The sequence below is a fragment of the Saimiri boliviensis genome, chromosome 6, assembly GCF_048565385.1.
Source record: "Saimiri boliviensis isolate mSaiBol1 chromosome 6, mSaiBol1.pri, whole genome shotgun sequence".
Taxonomy (NCBI): domain Eukaryota; kingdom Metazoa; phylum Chordata; class Mammalia; order Primates; family Cebidae; genus Saimiri; species Saimiri boliviensis.
In genome coordinates this window covers 34797813-34824628 of record NC_133454.1, presented here as the reverse complement: position 1 = coordinate 34824628, position 26816 = coordinate 34797813, and the positions used below count along the sequence as shown (strand labels likewise).

Sequence of the window (26816 nt, the reverse complement as noted above, 5' to 3'; positions counted from 1 at the left end):
GCTGAGGCAGGCGAATTGCCTGAGCCCAGGAGGCGGAGGTTGCGGTGAGCTGAGATCGCGCCATTGCACTACAGCCTGGGTAACAAGAGTGAAACTCCGTCTCAAAAAAAAAAAAAAAAAAAAAAAAAAAAGAAAGAAAAAAAAGAAGAGCAACCTGCTACTGCTAACATACTGAGAAGTAATAAGTATTTGAGTAGGAAGCCAAGATAAGACTGAGAAAAACACCTAAACCTATAGCCCCCAGGATTGAAAGATATTTCTATATCCTATATAGGGATAGAATATTATTGAGGAAACTTCAGAAATCTTTGTAACAATGTATTAGATGGTAGGGGAAAATATTACTTTTAGAAACTCTATTATTATGGATGGCAGAGAAATGAACAATAACAAGACAAAAGAAACCAGACTCACACTAATCTGAAATTTTCTGTGCCTGTCTTTCCTGCGGTTCCTTAGTAGATACTTTGACTACAGTTAAATAAATCAGGAGAGGCATTAGGATTTGGATATACAAATCTCATTTAATTGTTGTCATAATTTTGACATTGGTATAATCTCCCTAATTTTGCAGATGAGAAACAGAGGCCAAGGAAATTCAAGTAATATGTTCCAGATTCCAGAACCAGCCAAAAGAAGTATCAGAATTTGAATCCGGCTCTCTGGGAATCAAAACTTGGGTATCAACTGTTCTACTATCACTAAAGGGGCCTCTGTCTCATGAAACAGAAATTTGATTATTTGGACTAAGTGTTATTAGAAATATTATATTTTTGCCTATGTTAGGCTTAAGATAATAGAAAGTAAACAGACAAACAAAAATAATTAACAAAACCCCTTACCTCAAGATACAATTACTATTACCCCCATCTAGTATTATTACGCTTTTCACCCATCAATCCTTGCAACCACCACAAAACCAATTAAAATCACTGATCTTGAGATATGTGAAAGTCAGTCTAACATAATAATTAAGAGAATAGAATTGTTCCACCACTTCCAGTCCTGTGCCTGTAAGAAAATTACTTTAGTTAGGATTCTAAAATACTTTTATCTCATGATGTTGTTGGGTGAGTTACATCTCACAATGTACATAAAGTATTTAGCAAAGGATTATCATATAGAAAATTTGTAGAGAATTTAAGCTATTGTTTATTATTATTATTACTGCTGCTCTCTGGCACCTCAAGGAAGAGGTACAGACAAATTGGACAACTTGAAAATTAGTTTTGAAAGAAGCCTTTTAAAAAAGAGAAGGCTAAGTCTCCCATTCCCCAGATCAGGAGCTCTAGGCACTCAAACAAATGGCTAATGAAGATTTCAGTGGGGATGAAAGAAATTCAAAGGAATGCTCAGATATTTCAGGAGTAATATCCTGGCTGTGATTGGTATTACTTAGGGCTTATTCTATAAATTACCTTTATAGAGGGAGTAACTAGTTAAAAGACAAATGCTTAATTGCAAGATTTCCAGTTTGTTTATTTCCTCTTGAAGGTGTAGTAATTGAGTTCATGACCTGCATCTATAATTTTCATAAAGCATCTATTTAAATGCACAGTGTTCAATTTTGTTCAATTACTAATTTCTTTCACTATTTCTTAATTCAAAGAATTGATTCAAAAAGGAAAAAAAGGCTTTTAAGTAGGAATATGTTTTCAGATTGGCCTGTTTAATTAAAAGCAAAATTAAAAGCTATTCATAAGATAAGAAATAAAGAACCAAATATTGGAATATTGTATCGTACTAGAAGGCAAGGAAGCACTAGGAAAAAATAAAAAGCCAACAAAAGGGTTATGTATAATGGACACAGGAGCCAAATGAAAGAGCTCCCAATGGTCCAAACTGGAACAATTTGAGCAACAAAATAAATAATGTAGTGTTGAATTATAACTCAAGGGATAAAATAAACAAATTATTAAATGAATAAAAAAAATAGAGAAGAGACAAATCTGCAGTGCAGAAGAACTTCAGATAATGTACGTTAATATTCTACCTTCAAGAAAAGGGAGTACATAGCTCCCTACTCCTTAATTGTGGTCTAGACATAGTGACTTCCTTCAAAAGAGTATAGTATGGAAATCGAAGAAAAGAAGAGTTTTAATACGAAGAAACCTGAAAAACAGCGCCTCCTATCCAAGTCTATATCAACTTGATAAATAATATAGATGAAAGATATACTTGATAGGATCTGATAAAAATGGCAACTTAGGGGCACACACACATCAAAAAGAAAATGGCAATTTAATAGTGTGGTCTTCCTTGTCAAAACATGTAATGCTCATCTAACCATGAGAAAAACATGAGATAAATTCCAGTAGAGAGGTATCCTACAAAATAATTGACCATTAAATACTTTTCAAAACTGTCAAACAGAAAAAGGACATTAGACCAAAACTAAAAAAAAATCTGAGTAAAGTATTGCCTTTAATTAATGTGTCAGTGTAGATTTATTAACTATAACAAATATCCCATACAAATGTAAGATGTTAATTAGTGAAGCCAGGGTACAGGATATACAGGAGGTCTTTATGCCACCATTGCAATGTTCTGTTAATCTAAAACTGTTCTAAAAAAACAAATATTATTTTAAAGAAAGTCTATTGGTTCTCCATTGGATCTTTTCACAGAAATCTACACATTCGAATCATTGTTTTTTCTGAACTTTAGGTACCTTAAAGATGACATGTTTGTGGTTCTGAGGCTACTTCTAATAAGAAATATTTAAAATAACATCTTGTAAATACAGATAATTACAGCATTTTAAGAAAAATTTGCTACATGTATCAAATTATAATAAGCATGATCATAAAAATGCTTGGTGACTTTTCCAAACTTCTGAAATAGACAAAAATCACACTTTTAGATAGACTTTATCCATAGAGAATTACTTCCTTTTGTTTAATTCATAAAAATTTAGGTGATGTATTATTAATTCATTGCATATAATATTCATATTGAATAGCATCTACTAGCTACTGTCATTTATAATTTGCAATGCCTCATATTAAAGTGCTGAGATGCCTGATTTTCTTTTTTTGAAGTGCCATAGGGAAGAACATTATAATGAAAACATTCTTCATTTTGCAAAATACATTTCTGATTTTACTCTTATTTTGCAACTGATTTGATTTATGAACGGCAATTTGAATTGTCAATCACTGTCTTGGCATGGTTTAAGTGATAGATTTTGCTTAGACTGGTACAAAGTAAACAGTTTTAGTTTCAAATAAGAGTTCTCTTGTCCAACTTTTACAAATATTCAAACTTTACAAAGGGAATTTACGTCATCACACAAAAAAAGACACTATTCTTTCAATTACAGAAAACTACATGCCTTTGCAAGACACTCATTATTTTCTTTGGCATGGAAATAATACTGCATCACTTTCTTAGAGAAAAAGCACTTGAACCAATACTTTCCACTGAGAAAATGAACCAAAAAATGAGCCTTTAAAAAATGTGTCTTCATAATTAAGCATGTAAACAGACATATGTAACTATTTAACAAGCTTTTTCATGTACCAGAAAGTAGACTTTTTCAAACTAAATAATGAAAAACCTGGAAAATATTAATATCAGCAGGGTATACATAAACAACACATGCGTATTGTTATAAAATAATACTTTCAATTATCTTCATTTTCCTAGAGCATTATAAAGATTCATAGCTTTGAATTAAGCTTTTCTGTATTTACATTTGCTATGTTATTACTTCTAAATTAAAATCATCACTATTTTTTAAGTATGTTTTCTCTCAATGTACGAATCAAAGAGGACCTACAAAGAAGCAGGTCCCCTTCAGCATATCAATCCTATGTAGGGTACACTTGGTGGTTTTAGAACCATGGGACCAGCATCATTTTTTTTTCTAAAAACTATACTCTAGCATTCTCATACGCTAGCCACCCTCAAGGGAGTTGGCATATTCTTACAAACCTCCTCTAACCCCTTACCTCCAGTTGAAGATGAGTCAAAGATGGCACTTGAAAAGTAAGGCAAATAAGTTCTTCCCTTGGATTTCTCCTCTTGTGCCTAAGAAGATTTGTTTTTCCATCGGATGCATCTGCAATATATAAAGCACAGAAGTAATGGTTTCTATATTGCAGAAAACGATATTCTACTGGCAGATAATAAGGAATCCAGCACATATTGTGGAAATGGGAAACACAAGTACATACTCAAAATATTCAATCAAGTTCTGCTCGTTTCTAAGACTCACCTACAACCTCCTCTTCAACAGACACTGTTCTCATCCAGTTCCCCTTGAATCTTTTTTTTTTTTTTTCACCTGTTCTGGGTATTCATCTCACAGCTTATTGCACTTCCCTACTAATTGCCCTCATAGGTATCTGCAACCTTCTTCAGAAGGTTGCCTTTGGCCTCTGGAGCCTCCCAGATATTTGGACAGCTCTAAGGAAACTTTGTTAAAACAGATGACCTCAATGCTTAAATAATGCATAGATACAAATGCTCACGCTTTTGCATATTTTAAAAATAAATTCAGGTATAATTTACACTGGAGAGCTTCCTGAAGGACTAGCCTGACTATGGGGCCTCACCTGAAATCAATCTTTTGATGAGCTTCCTTCTTTCGCCACTTTCTAATTGATTTCTCCTGAAAGTGTTTTATTTCATACATTATGTGCACCTGAATCTGTGGCTCAGGCTTTGCATCTGGGAGAACAGGGCCTACAACACAGCCTTCCTGCCTGACTGACTAGTCTCAGTTTGTTCATGGAGTTTGAATAGATTCCATTTTCTCTTAAGCTAATCTGCCTTGGGTTTTTGTAACTTGCTTCTGAGGAAATTTTAAATACAACAACATCCCTGAAAAATATTGTAAGCAGAGCCTAAAAGAATCACATGTGACAAATGTGGGGTTTCATTATTAAGCAACAAATGGAATAATCTGTATCAACCTTCTGTAGAAGACTGGGGCTAATGATCAAACACTAACATCCAAATATGAGTATTTCAGAGTTCTAAAATAGACTTTATTTTATTATTGATAATAAGAAGCCTTTCTTTGTATTTATGCCACTACATTTGGAAAGGCATTATAAAAATTTTCATTTCCAGCGGCAAACTATTAGATAACCATAAAAACATTTGCAGTGCAGACTATGGTATAAAATATGTCTCATCAAATAATATTTTACACATGCAAAGTCTACATAGACATGAGTGTTCAAATGTGGTTGTTCTCATTCATAAATTAGGAGGTTCAGAAGGTAGAGATAATGCATAATGTAAATATCCGGCATACAACATGCAATTAAAAATGTTTGTCATTCATATTTTTTAAATTGTCTTGTGATCATTAATCATATAGTTTTTCATTAATAAACATACATTGAAATTATCTCATATACTTTCTTTATCTTTAAAAAGAATTGTTTTTATACAAAAAGTAACCTGAATTATGCAAGTTAAATTCTTTTGCAGTTTTATTTTCCCTCAGGCAATCATTACTATAATACTTGCTTGTCAAAGCTGGGTCAGTCATCTAAATTCACCAACATACTTGTTTGTTTTTTCTTTTAAGCTCAACCAGTGGTTCTCAAATTTTATCATACATCAGAATCATTTGGAGGCTTGATTAAAATACATATTGCTAGGCTCTACTTCAAAGTTTCCCCTGTTCCTCCTCCTCTTTCTCCTCTTACCCATCTCCCTCCTCTGTCTCCTCCTCTTCCTCTTCTAGCTTTTGTTCTACCATTTTTTTTTCTCTATGGAGCAGCAGTACTTCTTCATTATTTACTAAATAAATTCACATAGTTGTAGAAATGCTTATATGAAAGCATTAATTTCTGTTCATTATAATTACTGTGGAAACTACTGTTCATACTCTAGGTTTTCAAAAAGTGTTTGCTCAATGACTGAATAAACAAACTTCCTCACACCTTGCAGTCATATATGTCCACATTTTTGCTTTCAGCCACTTTGTTAGATCATAAAACCTTGGCTGTATTTCTTTTCTTCATTCTGTTGAAACCATACCATCACTTTTGAAAAATGTTTGAATGCAGTTAAGTTTTTCATAGATGTTTCTTGGTAAATTTCTCTCATATTGTCTTTTCTTAAATTTCTCAGTATGTATATAAGTTTGAAAAGGTTCTCTCAAATCAACTTTATGTTTGTACTATATATTTAAATTACAGTCATTAAATATAAGGAGAGTCAGATAAAATATTTTTTTTTAAATCCTGAATCAGTTTTAACACTGGTATATTTCATTCTACTTTTGTTTCTTTTTGTTTTTAGCAAGGGGATCATTCAGTTTAACAAAACAGTTGTTTTTTTTCTTTTGTTTTGTTTTGTTTTTAAAGAAAATGCAGCAATAGAATTTGAGCCTTCAGAAAATTGATGCAAGTGAATGGTTTACATGTTTGTGCCTATAGACTACTGCAATAACTAAATCTATATAGTCATTAGTGCTGCTAATTTTCTTTGCCCTGATTCAATTTGATAGCTGTTATTTGTACTCCTTTTATTCCAGAGGTTTCAGCTGGTAGTGGATACTCAACACACTTATGTAAAACACAATTTTAAAGGGTCTATCTCCAGGCTTTCAGAGCTATGACTCCAGATAGTATTATATTTCTCATAGCTATCCTTCCTCTTCCTCTAAATTTCCATAGACTATTCAATCAATAGATATTTTTAAACACATTCAAACCATTTAACAGCATCCTAGAAATGGAAATATCTTGGAAAGCATACACATGTAGACAAGAGTTTGAATTTTAACTTTTCAGGTCATTAATTATGTCAGCTGGTTCAAATTAATCAACCTTTCTGAAACTCTACCTACAAAGTCAAATCATACTTCATCCTTCACTCTATAGACTATACTGCTGTGAGTGTTAAAGAAGATGAAGTCTGCAAAATATAGAGCATAATATTTAGCATATGCCAAGAATCATATAACATCTTTGTCACTTCAACCTACACAATCATAAGTGACTTCCCTTTCCCTCTCCCTTCTCTTTAATTTCTGATTATCACAGTTGTTATATATTTGTTTGTACATACAATCTCATGAACGTCACTGGTTGATATGCCTCCTTTGCTATGTTGACAGGCCTCACAAAGATTGCCTAGATGGCAAGTTTCCTATCTTATTGTAGTAGATTTTTATTTTATTTGGTGGGCTAACCTACAGAGATGATGCACCTGTTGTCTCTATTTAAAAACAAAAATAACAACAAAACCAACATTTGGCAATAAAAAGAGTATTAGTAAAAAGCTCATTTTAGAAATTGCAATAAACTATAAACATATTTACAATGTTAAATAGAAATGTCAAATTATGCCGTTTTATCCTAATTATTAAAAATAGAAAATGTTTTTTCTCACAGTCTTAATGAAAAAATAAAAGAAAATAATAATCATTATAATAACTTGGTGATATGGTTTGGCTATATGTTCCCACCCAAATCTCATCCTGAGTTACCACATATTATGGGAGGAACCCAGTGAGATGTGATAAAATCATGGGGGTGGGTCTTTCTTATGCTGTTCTCATGATGGTGACTAAGTCTCATGAGATCTGATGGTTTTCAAAAGGGGAGTTTCCCCGCATAAGCTCTATTTGCCTGCTGCTATCCATATAAGATGTGGCTTGCTCCTACTTGCCTTCTGCGATTATTGTGAGCCTTCCCCAGCCATGTGAAACTGTAAGTCCAATTAAATATCTTTCTTTTGGAAATTGTCCAGTCTCAAGTATGTCTTTATCAGCAATTTGAAAACAAACTAATACAGCAAATTGGGTATCAACAGAGTGAAGCATTGCTGAAAAGATGAGCAAAGGTGACTCTTGTTATGTTTTAGCAAGGAGATTGGCAGCATTTTTCCTCTGGCTTAGAGATTTGTGGAACTTTAAACTTGAGAGGTGATTTAGGGTATCTGGAAAAAAAAATGTGAAGCAGCAAAGCATTCAAGCAGTGCCTTGGGTACTGTTAAAAGCATTCCATCTTATAAGGGAAGCAGAGCATAAAAGTTGGGAAAATTTGCAGCCTGACATTATGATAGAAAGGAAAATCACATTTTCTGAGGAGAAATTCAAGTCAGCTAGAGAAATTTGTATAAGTAATGAGGAGCTGAGGCATATGTACCATCATAAGAGAGAGCAGTCAAATTGTCTGACTCATTAAGTCTGATTGCACTGTCTAGTTGACCATGGTATTCCTAGAAGTGGAATAGATAAGAAACCTATCAAATTTTTACTGAGCTATATAAGAAGAAAAGTTTCAGAGCAAGTAAACAAAAGTCTAACCTGAATTATAAAAAGAAAGAGAGTCACTGCCATTTCATCAAGTATTATAATTGAGGCCGTTTATACACCAAGACCCTCTTTAATGAAGGTGAGGCTAGGTACCCATAGAGAAGGACCATGATTCACTAACAAAAACACTGTTAATCTTGCTCTCTGCATTTCCCAGAGGGACATATTCACTTTTACCAGGGTAACTATGCACTGGGAAAAAATAAACAGAACTTTTGGATACTACTAGACACTGATCCTGAATTGACCACAAATCCAGGAGACTCAAAACATGATGTGGTCCAACAGTCAGAGTAAAGGTTTATGAAGGTCAGGTGATCAAAAAATCTCAGCTCAGTTCCATCTCACAGTGGGACCAGGGGGCTCCAAATCTAACCTGTGATTATTTCCTCAGTTCTACAATGCTTATTTAGAAAAAATGTACAAAGCAGCTGGCAGAATCTCCACATTAGTTTCTTGACCTGTGAGGTGAGGGATATTATGATGAAAAAGGCCAAGTGGAAGTCAATAGTACTGTCTCTAAACAGAAAAACAGAAAACTAAAAGCAATAGCACATTTCTGGAGAGATTTAAAATTAGTGCCACCATAAAGACATAAAGGCTAGAGGGGTGGTGATTCCCACCACCTCTTTATTAATTCACCTATTTGGCCTGTGAAGAAGACAGATGTGCCTTGGAGAATGACAATGGATTATTACCAGGTGGTAATTCCACTTGCATCTGTACTATGAGATAAAGTTTCATTGCTAGAGCAAATGAACATATCTCCTAGACAAATGCTTTTTTCTCTATTCCAGTCAACAAGGCTCAGCAAAAGTAGTATTATATAACATGGCAAGTCAGTGATATGCCTCCGCTGTTCTACCTCAAGGATTTATTTGGTTGGAATGTATGTGATGCTTCCAAATTCCATTGAAACTTAATCCCTGGTGTAACAATATTAAAACAAGGTGCCTTTAGGAGGCAATGAGGACGTGAGAGCTCCATTCTTGAGGATGGGATTAGTGTCCTGCAAAAGTGATTGAGGAAGTAAATCCAGTCCCTTCTATCCCTTTTGTTCTTCGAATACATGGCATTCAAATTGTCATCTTGAAAGCAGAGACAGGGGCTCTCACCAGACACTGAGCCTGCCAGTGCCTTGATCTTGGAATTTCCAGCCTACAGCAGTGTGAGAAAATATATTTATCTTCTTCAAAAATTACCCAGTCTCAGGTATTTTGTTATAGCAACACAAGCAAAACAAACTGAGACAGAGATTGCTACCAAAAGTAAGGTGTTGCTGTAACAAATACTTAAAAATGTGGAAGTAACTTTGGAACTCGGTAATAAGTAAAGTGTGAAAGAGTTTAAAGTTACATGCTAGAAAAAAATGATTGCTGTAAACAGAGCATTAAGGGCAATTCTGATGAGGGCTCAGAAGAGGAGATCTGTATAAAGTACCTACATATTTTTAGAGATTATCTAAGTGGTTGTAATCAGTATACTGGTAGAAATATGGACAATAAAGTCTTTTCTAATGAGTTCCTAGATAGAAATAAGGAATATCTTATTGGAAACTGGAGGAAAGGTTATTCTTGTTATAAAAAGGCAAAGAACTTGTCTGAATTGTTTCTGTGTCCTGGTACTTTGTGGAAGGCAGAATTTAAGGATGATGGACTAGGAGGATATATGGAAGAAGAAATTTCTAAGGAAAACATTCAGGGTGCTGTGTGGTCTCCCTTGACTGCTTATAGCACAGTGCTAAAAAAAGATAAATTAATTAAAAACTAAATTTGTAACCAAAAGAAGCACAACTTAAAAAGATTTAGATCTAGCTAGCAGAAAGTAGTAATTATACTAGATATAAGTAATCAACTATATTGGCTTACCAATTACACGTCAGATGCTGGAAAATACATCTAACAAAAATTTAAAATCTTCCACTTCAGTAACATTTCTAATTGTCTGGTGGTATGGTGCAAGCCAAGATATTGCTTCTAAGATGAAGGATAATTTGTTGCATTTGGCTTGTCCTACAATCAAAACCAAAACAAAATAAAAAACAACAAAGAACCAGATGCACAGTACCTAATGAGCCTCTTTGAATTTGGAGGAAGCATATATTCCATTTAAATGTGCAACCCTAATGCATTTACTGAAGGACCTGAAAAATTTGCTGGTGTTGTGTAGGACCTAGTATAAGAGAAGGCTCTGCAATAGGTTTTTGAACATAATAGAAAGAAAACAAATAATTCAATTAAAAGGTGGACAGTGTACCTTAAATACATTTTGCAAAGACATACAAACTGCCAATAGTAGGCATGGAAAAATATGCTCAACATCAATAATTATCAAAGAAAAGCAGATCAAAGCCACTAGGAGGATCCACCATCTCATACCTGTTAGGGTAGCTATTAAAAAAAAAAAAAAGCTCACAAAGGATTACAAGTGTTGGTTAGGATGTGGAGAAAAGGAAATACTTGTTACAGTGGGTAGGAATGTAAATTAGTATAGTCATAGGGAAAAACAGTATGGAGTTATTCAAAATATTCAAAAATAGAACTATCATATTATTTAGCAATTCCACTTCAGATAATATACACACAAAAAAATAAAACCAGCATGTTAAAGAAACATCAGTACCCCAGTGTTCATTGCAGAACTACTTACAATCACCAAGATGTATAACAAATCTAAATCTCCCTCACTGAATGAATTAATAAAGAAAATGTTTGTGTGAGAAAGAAAGTATTTACACAAGTAAATACTATTCACCCATTAAAAAAATGAAATCCTGTCATCTGAAGCAACATGGATGAATCTGGATAACATTATATAGGATTATGTAGGTGAAATAAGAAAGACAAATACCACATGATCTCAGTTACATGAGGAATCTAAAATAGTAGAATGCACAGAGGTAAAGAGTAGAATGCTAGTTATCAGGAACTAGGGCTGGGAGAGATACGGGGGAGATATTGGTCAAAGCATACAAAATTAAGATTAGACAGGAGGAATAAGTTCAAAAGATTTATTATACAACAAAGTGACTAGTTAATAATAATGTATTCTTTAAAATTGCTAAGTATATGAGTTTTAATTGCTTTCAACACAAAAAATGCTAAGTACATATGATAATGAATATGTTAGTGAGTTTGATTTAATCATTCCACAGTGTATACATATGTCAGCACATCACATTGTACATCATAAATACATACAATTTTAATCTGTTAATGAATGTATAATCTATGATAAAAAAATAAAAACAAACTTAAACAAATAAGCAAATAAAAAGCAGTTCTGGGCTGCTGTGCAAACTGCTCTGCTGCTGGACCATGTGACCCAGTGTATGCAATGGTACTTGAATCGTCAGTGGCAAATGAGGTTTGGAGCTTTTGGCAGGCCCCTATTGGTAATTCACAGTACAGGCCCCTAGAATTTTGAAGAAAAACAATGCCATCCTCTCCATAAAATACTTCTCCTTCTGAGAAACAGCTCTTGGCTTTTTTCTGAGTCTTAATAGAAATTTGATGCAATAACTTAACAAATCTGTTTGGTAACTATTTTTTAAAGTTAAGGATACACCTAACCTATGATCCAGCAATTTCACTTTGTCCAACAGAAACAAAAATACCAAAAATGGGATTTTATAAGAATATTTATAGTAGCTTTATTTGTAAGAGCCTGAAATGGAAACAACCCACAGATTTATGAACATGACAATAGTAAGTTATACTATCATATATTCATGTAATGAGAAACTACTCATCAACAAAATGGAATGAGATGCTGAGTCATCCATGAACCATATGAGCTATTTGAATAGCATCACAGTGGGGGAAAGAAACCAGGCACTAATAGGGAACTGCAAGATGACTTGTATAAAGTTTATATTTAGGTAAGAACAGGCATATTTAGTCTACACAGATGGAAATCAAAACCCTATTTCCTACAATGAAAGAAAATTTATTCTAAGAGAAAATGTATTCTAAGATTGCAAAACAGACCACTCTGGGATGATGGAAATATTCTATTTACTGGTTTAAGTGATGAATACATGGTGTATACACTCACAAAAACTAACAAGAATCAAACATTTCACTGCATTTAATATTTGTTTGAAAGAAACAAAACTAGTAAAACAAATTAATTAGATACAATAATTACACAATTTTAGTAATGAGGAGACTGAGACATTGAGAAGTTAACTTGTTTAAGCTTATTCAACTTTATATGGTAGAATCAATGTCAAATCCAGGTAATTCTTCATGGAAGTATTAAACTCACAGGATTTAATGGAATTTCTGAAGCAGAGATCATTAGATTTTTTGCAGATTTCTTTTTTAGCCATTTTTGTGTAAAGAAGTATTCAGCTCAATTTCTACCAAAATATAGTTTGGTTGTCTATAAATTTGGATGGTTTATAATTTAATATCTGAATCAAGATACAGTTGAAAGTGAAAAGGAATCCTATTAATCATTTCCAAGTCAACAGTTATAAATGTGGATTGTCCTCTGCAAAACAGAATATATGGCCATTCTACAAATGAAGGATGTTTTTATTTAAAAAATATGTTCTTGAGTGCACATGCATATGCACACAGTATGCCATCCTCAGAAATACATGGGATTAAAGTTCTAGAAACACAACAGTTCGATTCATCATCCTTGAAACAAACTGAGGTGACCGATTTCTTATACAGCTTACAAATGTTAGATTTCCAGGAAAGCCTGGTGCTGCTCTTAAAGACAAAAAGTTAGGTTTTTCTCAACTATTGCAAAACCAAAAAACATACTGACTCACCACTATGTAAGAAGAATTGAGCTCACCTCTGAAATTCCAAAGAAACAATAAAATTTCCCTTCTCTTTCATTTTGTGATAACTATTTCTAAAGTCATTAAATTATAATAAACACAAATATGACAAATAAAGAATTTAGCATTTAGCATACTGCTATGGCTGAATTGTGCCTCCTGTATTTGTACATTGAAGTGCTCACCTCAAGTATTTCAGAATGTGTTGACTTTTGGAGTTAAAGCCTTTACAGAAGTAATTAAATTAAATGAGTTTATTAAGGTGAGCACTATTCCAACGTAACTGATGTCCTTAACAAAAGAGAAAATTTGATCACAAACTTGTACAGAGAGAAGACAATGTGAAGACAAAGGATGAAGATTAATTTCTACAACTTAAGGAGAGGATCCTGAAACATGCACTTTTCACATAGTCCTCAGAAGGAATCAGTCATGTTGACACCTTAATCTCTGACTTCCAGTCTTCAGAAATGTGAAAAGATTAATTTTTGTTGTGTAAGTGTTTTAGTGTGTGGTACTTTTTATAGTAGCCCTAAAAGACTAATATGCAATACAAAGTGTATTCTAACAGTAATTTAATTTCCTTGTTTGTATTCTGTTTTCAAATATTTATCATTTAATATTTTAATTATTTTTTTAAATTTATTTTATTGCGTTTTAGATTATGGGGTACATGTGAAGAACATGCAAGATTGTTGCATAGGTACACATGTGGCAATGTGATTTGCTGCCTTCCTCCCCATCACCTATATCTGGCATTTCTCCCCATGCTATCTCTCCAGAACTCCCCATCCAATGCTGTCCCTCCCCTATTTCCCCCGAACAAACCCCAGTGTGTAGTGCTCCCTCCCTGCGTCTATGTGTTCTCATTGTTCAACACCGGCCTAAGGGTGAGAACATGTGGTGTTAGATTTTCTGCTCTTTTATCAGTTTGCTGAGAATGATGGTTTCCAGGTTAATCCAAGTCCCTATAAAGGACACAAACTCATCGTTTTTGATGGCTGCCTAATATTCCATGGTGTATATCTACCACATTTTCCCTGTCCAGTCTATCATCAATGGGCATTTGGGTTGGTTCCAGGTCTTTGCTATTGTAAGCAGTGCTGAAATGAACATTCATGAGCATGTGTCCTTATAGTAGAACAACTTATAATCCTTTGGATATATACCCAGTAATGGGATTGCTGGGTCAAATGGAATTTCTATCTCTAGGTCCTTGAGGAATCACCACACAGTCTTCCACAATGGTTGAACTAATTTACACTCCCACCAACAGTGTAAAAGTGTTCCTATTTCTCCACATCCTCTCCAGCATCTGTTGTTTCCCGATTTTTTAATGATCGCTATTCTAACTGGCGTGAGATGGTATCTCAGTGTAGTTTTGATTTGCATTTCTCTGATGACCAGTGATGATGAGCAATTTTTTCATATGTTTGTTGGCCTCCTGTATGTCTTCTTTTGTAAAGTGTCTGTTCATATACTTTGCCCACTTTTGAATGGGCTTGTTTGTTCTTTTCTTGTAGAAATACAACTAAGAAGGAATGTAAAGGACCTCTTCAAGAAGAACTATAAGCCACTGCTCAACGAAATAAGAGAGGACACAAACAGATGGAGAAACATTCCATGTTCATGGCTAGGAAGAATCAATATCGTGAAAATGGCCATACTGCCCAAAGTAGTTTACAGATTGAATGCTATCCCCATCAAGCTACCAATGACCTTCTTCACAGAACTGGAAAAAAAACACCTTAAACTTCATATGGAACCAAAAGAGAGCCTGCATAGCCAAGTCAATTCTAAGCAAAAAGAACAAAGTGGGAGGCATCACACTACCAGACTTCAAACAATACTACAAGGCTACAGTAATCAAAACAGCATGGTACTGGTACCAAAACAGAGATATAGACCAATGGAACAGAACAGAGGTCTCGGAGGCAACACGACATATCTACAACCATCTGATCTTTGAAAAACCTGACAAAAACAAACAATGGGGAAAGGACTCCCTGTTTAATAAATGGTGTTGGGAAAACTGGCTAGCCATGTGCAGAAAGCACAAACTGGATGCTTTCCTGACACCTTACACTAAAATTAACTCCAGATGGATTAAAGACTTAAACGTAAGACCTAACACCATAAAAACCCTAGAAGAAAATCTAGACAAAACCATTTAGGACATAGGCATACGCAAGGGCTTCATGACCAAAACACCAAAAGCATTGGCAACAAAAGCCAAAATAGACAAATGGGACCTAATCAAACTCCACAGCTTCTACATGGGAAAAGAAACAGTCATTAGAGTGAATCAGCAACCAACAGAATGGGAAAAATTTTTTACACTTTGCCCATCTGACAAAGGGTTGATATCCAGAATTTACAAAGAACTAAAATATTTTAATTCTTAACCTAGTAAACCTACACATAAATATACATACATACATTTCCCAAAGTATATAGAAAAAATTAAAGTTAAAATATTATATTTCCTTTTATCAGATTCTCACAGAAAAACATGTTTCATGCAAATATTCTTCAAGAGAAAGGTTCTTCTAACACAAATACATGTGCCAAAATGATAATTACAATAAAAATTACGAAGCTGGTGATATTAATGATAGCTGATTCTTAACTGTTTTTAGTAATACAGGCAGTATTTTAAATGTACACATGCACTATCTCATTTAATCTTTAAAAAGTATGATTATTTTAATTTTTCTATGTGTTCAATTTTATATTTAATATTATAAATTAGGATTTAAGACACAGAAAGATTAAGAAACTTTCCCAATGTTACAAAGATAGTATTTGAGTCGAGGAAGTCAAGATTCACAAACCACATAGTATCTCTTCTAGCTCTTTGGAAGTAATATGTATATATATTTATGTGTGTATATACATAAAATTTAAAGCACATATGTGTATACATTTTTCAAATATATATAAATGTATTATCTTATATAGAATTATTTTATATCATGCTTTGATTTTACCTCATAAAAAATTTCCATATCAGCACATTTAGTTTTACCTTACTTAAAAATATAATTGCATAATATTTCATAATTTATATGTATCATATGTCATTTAAACTTTCTACCAATAGTGGTCATTTAGCTTTATTTAAGCTTTCTGTTCACCACTGTTAAAATCAATGCTGTAAAAAACAACAAACAATGTATTACTCTTTTCATTCCTTACTGACTTCCTTTGCAGAACGTATGAATACCATGAAATTTCTGGGTTAAGAGTATGCACATAGAAGATTTGGATAGGTACTGCCAAATCTCACTTCAAAATCTTAAGGCAATTTAAAATCCCTTCCCAGCACATGGTAGTGTCTTTTCCCAAGGCGCAGATTTTACATACTGCGTTTGGATCATTTTTTTTTTTCCTATATAGAATGGATTTAAATGGTTATTGGAATTTAGTGAGTCAATTTTTTAGAAGTACTATACATTAAATTACACAGAACACCAGGAGTCTTGTTGATTACTTATAGCAACCCTATTATCAAAAGATTGTGCTGTAATTATTGTAATGTTAATTGCATGTCTTCCTTTCTTGATTATCTTAAAAGAATTCTAGCCCATATCCCCTTTCATCATAAGGCAAGTCAGCTCCAATATAACCTATAATTAAATCAAATTCATAATCATGTCTCCTTTCGAGTAATATTATATTATTTTGTGAGGATTATTTTAATATAGATATGGTCTTCATTTTCTCCAGGAATTATATTTTGGCAGCATGTTCTAATATCTTGACCCATTGTGCATTTATTCTTTAATTTAATCTTCTCTGTATTCATAACCTTGATCCCAATTACTTCTTTCAGGATTCTTTCTTATTTCCAAGGCACACTTTGAATTCTGTTGGCCTCATTAGCATAATATCCCTTTGGAATTCAAAGTATTATTTTGTTTGGATGTGCATATTTGAATACACATATGTGATTTTTTTTTTCTCAAGAGCTATAGAATTTTCACGAAAATGAGGCAAACACAACTATAAATGCAGGTCTAAAGAATTTTCAATTTATATTATTTTAATTGAAAAATCATAATTGTATTATGTAGTACAATGTGATGATTTGATATATCGTCACATACATGAATTGATTAAATCAAGCTGCTTAACATAATCAGCACCTCACTTATTGGCATTTTTTGTGTTAATGCTTTGAAATTTATCTCTCTGTTATTGTGAAACATACAATACATTGTTATTGACTATAGACACTGTGCTGTGCATTTAGTCTCAAAACTTATTCTTTCTGTAGAGCTGAAACATCATACCCTTTGACCATTCTGTCATTCCTCACCCATCTTCATTTTTGGTAAACATCATTTCACACTTTTCTGTGATTCAACTTTTTTAAGATTTTATGTGCAAGGGAGACCATGCAGTACTTGCTATTCTGTGCTTAGGTAATTTTACTTAGCATAATGTTCTCTAGCTTTATCTATGTTATCCCAAATGACAGAATTTTCTTTTTTTCTTAGACTGAATAGTATTCCATTGTATATATACATTATATTTTCTTTATCCATTGATCTGCTGATTGACCTTTACATTGACCAAGATTGACAAACTGCATGTAAATTGTATTCAAGTTATTGTACAAAAATATAGATAACAATACTTTTGAAACAGGTCTTCACATTAACAATTACTGTTTCACATTCTATGTGATAAAACTAGGCATATCTATTGCTCCATGTAATCATTTTGTATTATTTCCAGCAGATTGAAGATCAAGGATAGCAAGGTTGTGATTAATGAGATATTGTAGACCCTATTTATTTAAGTGAAGATTTAATGACTACCTATTATGTGGAAAGCCCTGTGCAAAGTTTGTGAGTACATCTGCGATCTACAGCTTTCTTTATTTCCTTCAGTAAGATTCTTACCACCAGATTATGTGCACAGTGAATAAATCTACTTCTGAATGACAAATGTAAAATGCATCAATAAAATTAAAGAATAAATTTTCATACAACAAGGAGATATATCAAAAAAACAAAATTAATGAATATAATATTACGGACACTATCCTCTTTCAAAAATATCCTTATTTTGATACAATTCATTTCCTATTTAGGAGAACAACCCAATAATTCATGTCATACTCATTGGAATATTCTATAAATGCACAACAGATACTGTTCTTCACATTAAGAATTCAATGATAAAAAGTTTGTGCACTCATGATGATGTGGGAGAGATAAACAACAAAATTTAAAATAAATATAATGCCAAGTGGTGACATATTTTATGCAGAAAAGCCTTTAAGGGATAGGAATGAAGAAAAATGAGGCTTGCAACTTTTCAAAGGATAATCAAGGATGTTCCTCTTGATAAGCTTACATTTGAAGACAGACTTAAAGGTTTTATAGCTGCCCATCTTGTGGATTTCTTTCCCAAGAAAGAGGATTACCACCTGTGAGAAGGGTTAATATAAAGACTCTGAGGCACAAATTCCCTTTGTGAATCAATGAGCAAGGAAGCCAATTTATCCAGAGCAAAATGAGCCAGATGGAGAGGCAGAAGATAAATTCAGAGAAGTGGTGAGTAGGAAGATCATGTAGAAGCTTGCTGCTGGGCAGATTCTGCTGACTTCCATATTTATGTCCTGTATAATATCCTCATTTCGAGTTTGGGTAGAACTTGTCATTTGATATTCTCTATTAGAAGATGGCAAAATAGAGATGACACTATGATGTTTACAGTTCCATTGTGTGTGTGTATGTGTGTGTGTGCAGTTCTATTGTGTGTGTGTGTGTCTGTGTGCATGTGTATAATTTTACAAGCATACAATAAAAATTCATCATCTTCACTGTTGGCTTTAAGAAGATAAACAAGTTCATAGAGGCCCTATGGAAAGAGTAATGTGTCAAGGAACTACAAGTGACCTTATTCATTCTTTCTAACTATTGTTTTTGTACCCATTAACCATCCTCACCTTCTCTCACCCCCTACTAACCATCTCAGTATCTGGTAGTCAGTCATCTTTTAACTCTCTACTTCTATGAATTAAGTAATTTTAATTTTTAGCTCCCACAAATAAATGAGAACATGTGAATTTTTTCTTTCCGTGTCTGCCTTCTTTAACTTAACATAAAGTTCCCCAGTTTCATCCACATTGCTGCAAATGACAGGATCTCACTCTTTTTATGGCTATATAGTACTCCATTGTATATCTGCACCACATTTTCTTTATCTATTTATCTGTTGATGGACACTGAGGTTGCTTCCAGATCTTGGCTATGGTGAATAGTGCTGCAGTAAACATGGGAGGCAGATATCTCTTAAAATAGACCAGTTTCCTTTCTTTGGGGTTTATCCCTAGGAGAGGGATTGCTGAATCTTACAGAAGCTCTATTTTTCCTTTTTTAAGGAACCTCCAAGCTGTTCTCCATGGTGTTTGTATTAATTTGCATTCTCACCAACAATGAATAAGGATTCCCTTTTCTCCATAACTTTGCAGGCATTTGTTATTGTCTGATTTTTAGATAAAACCCCATTTTAACTGGGATGAAATGATATTTCACTGTGGTTATGACTTACACATTTCTCTAGTGACCAACAATGGTAAGCATTTTTACATATAACTCTTGCAATTTGTATGTCTTCTTTTGAGAAATTTCTATTAAGATCTTTTGCCCACTTTTAATTGAATTATTAGATTGTTTCCTCGTGAGTTGTTTGAGCTTCCTGTATATTTTGGTTATTAATACCTGGTCAGATGGGGAATTAGCAAATATTTTCTTGTATTCTATGGTTGTCTCCTTACTTTGTTGACGTTTTCCCTTAGCTATGCAGAAATTTTATAACTTGATAGGATCTCATTTGCTCACGTTTGCTTTGGTTGCCTGTGTTTGTGGAATATTGCCCAAGAAATCTTTGCCCAGTTCAATGTCCTGGAGAGTTTTGCCAAAGTTTTCTTTTACTAGTTTCATAATGTGAAGTCTTAGATTTATGTCTTTAATGTATCTTGATTTAATTTTTGTATATAAGAGTCCTAACTTCATTCTTCTGTATATGAATATCCAGCTTTCCAGAACCATTTATTAAAGATACTGTCCTTTCCCCAATCATATTATTGACAACTTTATAAAACATAAGTTCACTGTTGATGTATAGATTTACCTCTGAATTTTCTATTCTGCCTCACTGATGTGTGTCTGTCTTTATGCCAGTATCATGCCTTTTTGGTTACTATCACTATTGCTCTGTTTTATAATTTAAAGTCAGGCAAAATGATTCCTACAGTTTTGTTCTTTTTGCTCAGGATAGCTTTGGCTATACTATTTATGGCTTCATATAAATTTTGGAATTTTTTTCGCTTTCTGTGAATAATGCCATTGGTACCGTATTCAGGATTGCATTAAATCTGTATATTGCTTTAGGTAGCATGGACATTTGAACAACATTGATTCTTCCAATCAATGAACATGAAATAACTTTCATTTTTGTGTGTCTTGTCTTTGGTTTTGCTAGTAGGGTAATACTGGACTAGTAGAAAGCATTTCAAAGTATTCCTTCCTTCCCTGTTTTTTAGAATAGTTTGAGTAAGATTTGTATTAGATCTTCCTTAAATATTTTGTAAAATTCAACAGTGGAGCCACTGAGTCCTGGGCTTTTCTTTGCCTGGAGGCTCTGTGTTAGAAGTGCAATCATGTTACTTTTTGTCATTCAACTGTGTGATTTCATCATGGTTCTATCTTGGCAGGCTGTGTGTGTCTGGGACTTTAAAGATTATTTTTCTAGACTTTTCAATGTATTGGCATACAGTTGCTTTTAGAAACCACTAGTAATTCTTGAGATTTCAAGAATAACAATTGTAATATCTTGTTTTTAACCTCTGATTTTATTTTGTTCTCTCTCTCACTTTTTTTTGTTTGTTTGTTTTCTTTCCTAGTTTGGTTAAAGCTTTGTCAGTTTTGTTTATCTTTTTTTTTTTAAAACAGCTTTTTGTTTCATTTATCTTTTGTACTGTTTTCCTTATTTCAAATCTAATTATTTCTGTTTTGATCTTATTTCTTTTTATTTACTAATTGTAGATTTAGTTTGCTCTTGCCTTTCTTCTTCTTGAAAATGTATCGTTAGGTTGTTCATTTGAAGTTTTTCATTGCTGGCACTTACAATCTTCTTTCTTGGTAGCTTTCTGCAGAGTAGCTCATACGTTTTGCTATGTTGTTTCCATTATTATTAGTTCCAAGAAAATATTTCAATTTTTTTCTTAATTTCTGTATTCTCCCACTGGTCATTCAGAAGCATATTGTTTACTTTTCATGAGTTTTTATAGTTTGCAAAATGTCCCTCATTTTTTATTTTGTAGCTTTATTTCATTGTGGTCAGAGATGTTTAATATTGTTTCAATTTTTAAATGTTTTAAGATTCCTCTTGTGATTTAACATAAGGTTTATACTTGAGAATGATCCATGTGCTGACAAAAAGAATGTGTATTTTGTAGCCATTGAATAAAATGTTATGTAATTATCTATGCGATCCACTTGTTCTATATTGCACATTTAGTTTAATGGTTTTGTTGTTGATTTTATTTGTGGAAGATCTGTCTAATGCTGAAAGTGGGGTGTTGAACTCTCCAGCTAATATTGTATTTGAATCTGCCTCTTTAGTTCTAATAATATTTGCTTTATATATGTAGGTGGTCCAGTTTTGGGTACATATGTACTTATAATTGTCATATCCTCTTGCTGAATTGACCCCTTTATCATTATATAGCGACCTTCTTTGTCTCTTTTTATAGGTATTGCCTTGAAATCTATTTTGTCTAAAATAAGCATACCTATTCCGCTTCTTTGGTTTTCATTTCCATGGAACCTCTTCTTCCATCCCTTTATTTTCAGACTATTTCTGTCTCTATAGGTGATGTGTGTTTTTTGTAGGCAACAAGACATTGGGTCTTGTTTCCTAAATTCATTCAGCCACTCCATGTCTTTTGACTGGAAAGTTTAATTCATTTACATTCAATGTTATTATTGATAAATAAGGACTTACTCCTGCCATTCTGTTACTTTGTTTTTGTTTGCTTTGGGTTCTTCTCTTTCTTTTTCTCTTCCTTTCTGTCTTCCTTTTAGTAAAGATAATTTTCTCTGGTGTAGTCTTTAATTTCTTGCTTTTTATTTTTTGTTTATTCAATATATGCTTTTGATTTGACGTTACCATGAGGCTTGCCTATACTCATCACTAATTATTTTATGCTGATAACGACTTAACGCTGTTTGCATAAACAAACAAATGAAAATAAAACTAATATACTCTGTGACTTCCTTTTATTCCTCTGCCTTTAAATATCTTGTTGATTCGATTTATTTGTCGGTCCATGTTTTGAAAAGTTGTTGTAATTACTGCTTTTGATTTTTTTTTTAGGCTTTCTAATTTAGATAAGAATAATTTACACCCCACAGTTACAGTGTTATAATATTCTGTGTTTGTGTACTTACCATTATCAGTGAGTTTTGTACCTTTGGATATATATCATCTGCTGTGGGCATCAGATGTAAAATCTTATAAAATTCTGAATTTTCTCAAAACAACTGTTTGAATTCTCTATCTAAATGGTCATATATCTTTTTCTCCAGAATTGATATCTGGTTATTTATTTAGCTCATTTGGTGAGTTCATGTTTTCCTGGATAGTCTTGATGCTTAGGAATTTTCATCTGTGTCTGGGCAATGAAGAGTTAGCTATTTATTACAGTTTTCACCGTCTGGGCTTATTTGTAACTGTCCGCATTGAAAGCCTACTTTCCAAGTATTAGAAATGACTTTGGTATTGTGATTTAAGCCATATATGCTATAGATGTCAACTCAAGCCCAGCAACATTGTGGTTTTTCAAACTGCTAAAGGTGCCATCTTCATGGTCTTGGATAAGATCTGAAAAACTCTCTGGGCTACCAGGCAGAGACTCTTGTTCTCATCCTCTACTTTTGCCCAAACAAACACTTTCTTTTCCTCTGTTCTGAGCCATCTTGAGCTGGGAGTGGGGTAACACAAGTTCCCTTGTGGTCACCACCACTGTGACTATACTGGGTCAGACCTAAAGCCAGCAGAGCTCTGGGTCTTGCTCAATGCCCACTGTCACCATTACTTAGCAAATTCTTGTGTTTTCTAAGGCTTTGAGCCCTGATAGAAAAGCCACCAGGCCCCAGCTGGGTCCAGAGGTGCAATTTGGGAGAGAGGTCCTGGGGTCAGAAACCTTATAATTCAGCCTGGTGTTCTAGCAGTACAAAATAATGATGATAGAATTGATACTCATATCATGAGATGCAGTCCTTCTCACTTTCCTCTTTCCACAGGCAGTAGAGCCTCAATCCATGGTCATCACCACCATAGGCCAGCAGGAAATACTGCAAGGCTACCACCCATGTTCCCTTAAGCCAAAGGTATATTTAGTCAGCATGTGGTAAATATCTGCCTGGCCTGGGACTCTGCATTCAGAGCAGTGGGCTCCTCTCTGGCCCAGGGCAGGCCCAGATTTGCTAGCCATGAGCCAAGGTCTGGAATCAAGGATCCCAAGAGCCCAGCTGGTGCTTAACCCCTTTGTCACCACAGCTGATGTCTCAGTATTTTTCATGCCCCTCAGGTCCACTGACTGAGCCTACTTCAACACTGGGACTCGCGTGGAAGTTGTAGTGCTTGTGTCCTAGACTGCATTTCAAGTTTATTTGGAAGTCTAGAGTACTTAAGCATGCAATACCAAGGCTGGTCTAAACTCAAGTTCCAGCTACTGGAATCATTGACCCCGATCTGGCTAGGGCTCATTAAAATACTCTTTCCATGGGCAGACATCAGTTGAGTCTAGCCTGAGTTTGATTTCTGCTGTGACAGAGCAGCACTCTGAGTTTCAATGAAATGTCTCACAATTGCTGCTCTATTCCTCTCCTAAGTACACAGATTCTCACTGCAACGTGGCTGCTGGCAGAGAATAGTGGAAGAATGCTGTTATTAAGTCAAGGCTGTCTTTTCTACGCTCTTTAATGCCTCTTTCACTGAGGCTAAATTATGAAGTTAAAACCTGGTACTGTGAGTGCTCACTTGATTTTTGGGTTTTATGAAAGTGCTTTGTTTGTATGTGTAGATAAACTGGTGTCTTTGTGGGGAACACAAACAGTGGAACTTTGTATTTGGCTATCTTGATTCACTCCTCTCTCTGGAGATATTTTTTATAAAGTTTTGCAACAAAATACAGCAGTAAACAGCTATATGGGTACTTGTTACTCATTATTTCTAACATGAAAAATAATCATTTTAGCCATTGAGAATATAAAAAATTCTGTGTGAAATTAGACATTATTACTAAAGTAGCAAATTGATATAAAAATTAGTGTAGTTGTTGGCCAGGTGCAGTAGCTCACGCCTGTAATCCCAGCACTTTGGGAGGCCAAGATGGGTGGATCACGAGGTCAAGAGACCAAGACCATCCTGGTCAACATGGTGAAACCCCATCTCTACTAAAAATACAAAAAATTAGCTGGGCATGGTGGTGCGTGCCTGTAATCCCAGCTACTCAGGAGGCTGAGGCAGGAGAATTGCCTGAACCCAGGAGGCAGAGGTTGTGGTGAGCCAAGATTGAACCATTGCACTCTAGCCTGGGTAACAAGAGCGAAACTCTGTCTCAAAAAAAAAAAAAAAATTAGTGTAGTTGTTACACATGTCTACCATAAATACTACCACTTTATGGTGTCTAAGAAAATGATAAGTTTTATATATGTCATATTTAAATTTTAGAGAAAATTTACTCCTTAAAGGAGTAAAAGTTGTCATAATTATGTTAATGTTAGTGTTACTTTAGTATACTTACCAAGATTTTAAGTTCCTCACCAAAAGTAGTATATTAAAAAAAAATAATAATCTTATTTTGTTTTTGCAAAAAAAGTAATTTGCTTTTTAAGCATAATATATTTTGTAGAAGATCCTACTACCAAAAGTAAATATACCTGATATGATTTGGCTGTGTCTCCACCCAAATAGCATCTTGAAATGTGGTTCCCAGAATCTCCACATGTCGGGGGAGACATCAAGTGGAAGTAACTGAAACATGGGGGCAGTTTTGCCTATAGTGTTCTAGTGAAAGTGAATTCCCACAAGATCTGATGATTTTACTAGGGGTTCCCCCTTCACTTTTTTTCTCATTATCTCTCCTGCCACTCTGTGAAGAGGTGCCTTCCACCATGATTGTAAGTTTGCTGGGGACTCACCAGACACATGAGTCCGTTAAATCTCTTTTTTATTTTTATTTTTGGTAAATTACCAAGTCTTACATATTTCTTCATAGCAGCATGAGAATGGACTAATACAGTAATCTGGTACCCAGTAGTGGGACACTGCTGTAAAGATACCTGAAAATGTGGAAGCAATTTTGGAATTGTGTAACAGACAGAGGTTGGAACAGTTTGAAGAATTCAGAGGAGGATAAGAATATGCAAGAAAGTTTGGAACTTCCTAGAGACTAGTTCAATGGCTTTGCCCAAAATGCTGACAGTGATATGGATAATAAAGTCAAGAATGAGGTGGTCTCAGATGAAAATGAGAAACTTGTTGAGAAGTGGAATAAAGGTGACTCCCATTATGTTTTAGCAAAGAGACTCATGGTAATTTATTGCTTCCCTAAATATCTGTGGAACTTTGAACTTGAAAGAGATGATTTAGGGTATCTAATCGTGAAAATTTCTAAGGAGCAAAACATTCAAAAGCTAATCTGAGCGCTTTTAAAAGCATTCAGTTTTAGGTATTCACAAAGATATGGTTTGAAATTGGAACTTACGCTTAAAAGGAGAGCAGAACATAAAGGTTTGGAAAATTTGCAGTCTGACAATGCAATAGAAAAACCATTTTCTGAGGGGAAATTCAAGCCTGCTTCAGAAATTTGCGTAAGTAATGAGAAGCCAAATGTTAATTGCCAAGACAATGTGGCAAGTGTCCTCAGGGCATGTCAGAGATTTTCACAGAAGCCCCTCCCATCATAGGCTCAGAGGCCTAGGAGGAAAAAATGGTATCATGGGCTGGGTCCAGGGCTTTGCTGCTTTGTCCAGTCTTGGGACTTAATGCCCTACATTCAGCCGTGGCTAAAATGGGCCAACCTACAGCTCAGGCCACTGCTTCAGAAGGGTCAAGCCTGAAGCCTTGGTGGCTTTCATGTGGTGAGGGTCCTGTGGGTGCACAGAAGTCAAGAATTGAGGTTTGGCAACCTCCACCTAGATTTCAGAGGATGTATGGATATGCTTGGATGTCCAAGCAGAAGTATGCTGTAAGGGTGCAGTCCTCATGAAGAACGCATGGTAAGGAAGTGTGGAAGGAAAATGTAGAGTGGAGCCCTACACAGAGTCTCTACTGGGGCACTACCTAGTGGAGCTGTGAGAAGAGGGCCATCGTCCTCCAGACCCCAGAATGGCAGATCCACTGACAGCTAGTGCTGTGTGCCTAGAAAAGCCACATACAATCAAAACTAGCCTGTGAAATCAGCTGGGTTGTAATTGTAACCTGCAAAACCACAGGGGCAGAGCAGTCCAAGGCGATGGGAGCCCACCTCTTGCATCAATGTGACCTGGATGTGAGACATGGAGTCAAAGGAGATCATTTTGGAACTTGAAGGTTTAATGACTGCCCTACTGGATTTCAGACTTGCATGGGGCCTGTAGTCCCTGTGTTTTGGCCAATGTGTCCCACTTAAAACAGATATATTTTCCCGATACCTGTACCTCA

General features: G+C 34.5%; 1 long non-coding RNA gene across 1 annotated transcript in view; it reads right to left on the bottom strand.

Moving 5' to 3' along the window:
* The window catches only part of LOC141584741 (uncharacterized), a 138220-nt gene that overhangs the window by 14632 nt on the left and 96772 nt on the right, over positions 1-26816 (bottom strand). Inside the window, exon 2 of the long non-coding RNA XR_012517944.1 lies at positions 3954-4063. This is a non-coding gene — a long non-coding RNA (uncharacterized LOC141584741). The remainder of the gene's footprint in view (positions 1-3953; positions 4064-26816) is intronic.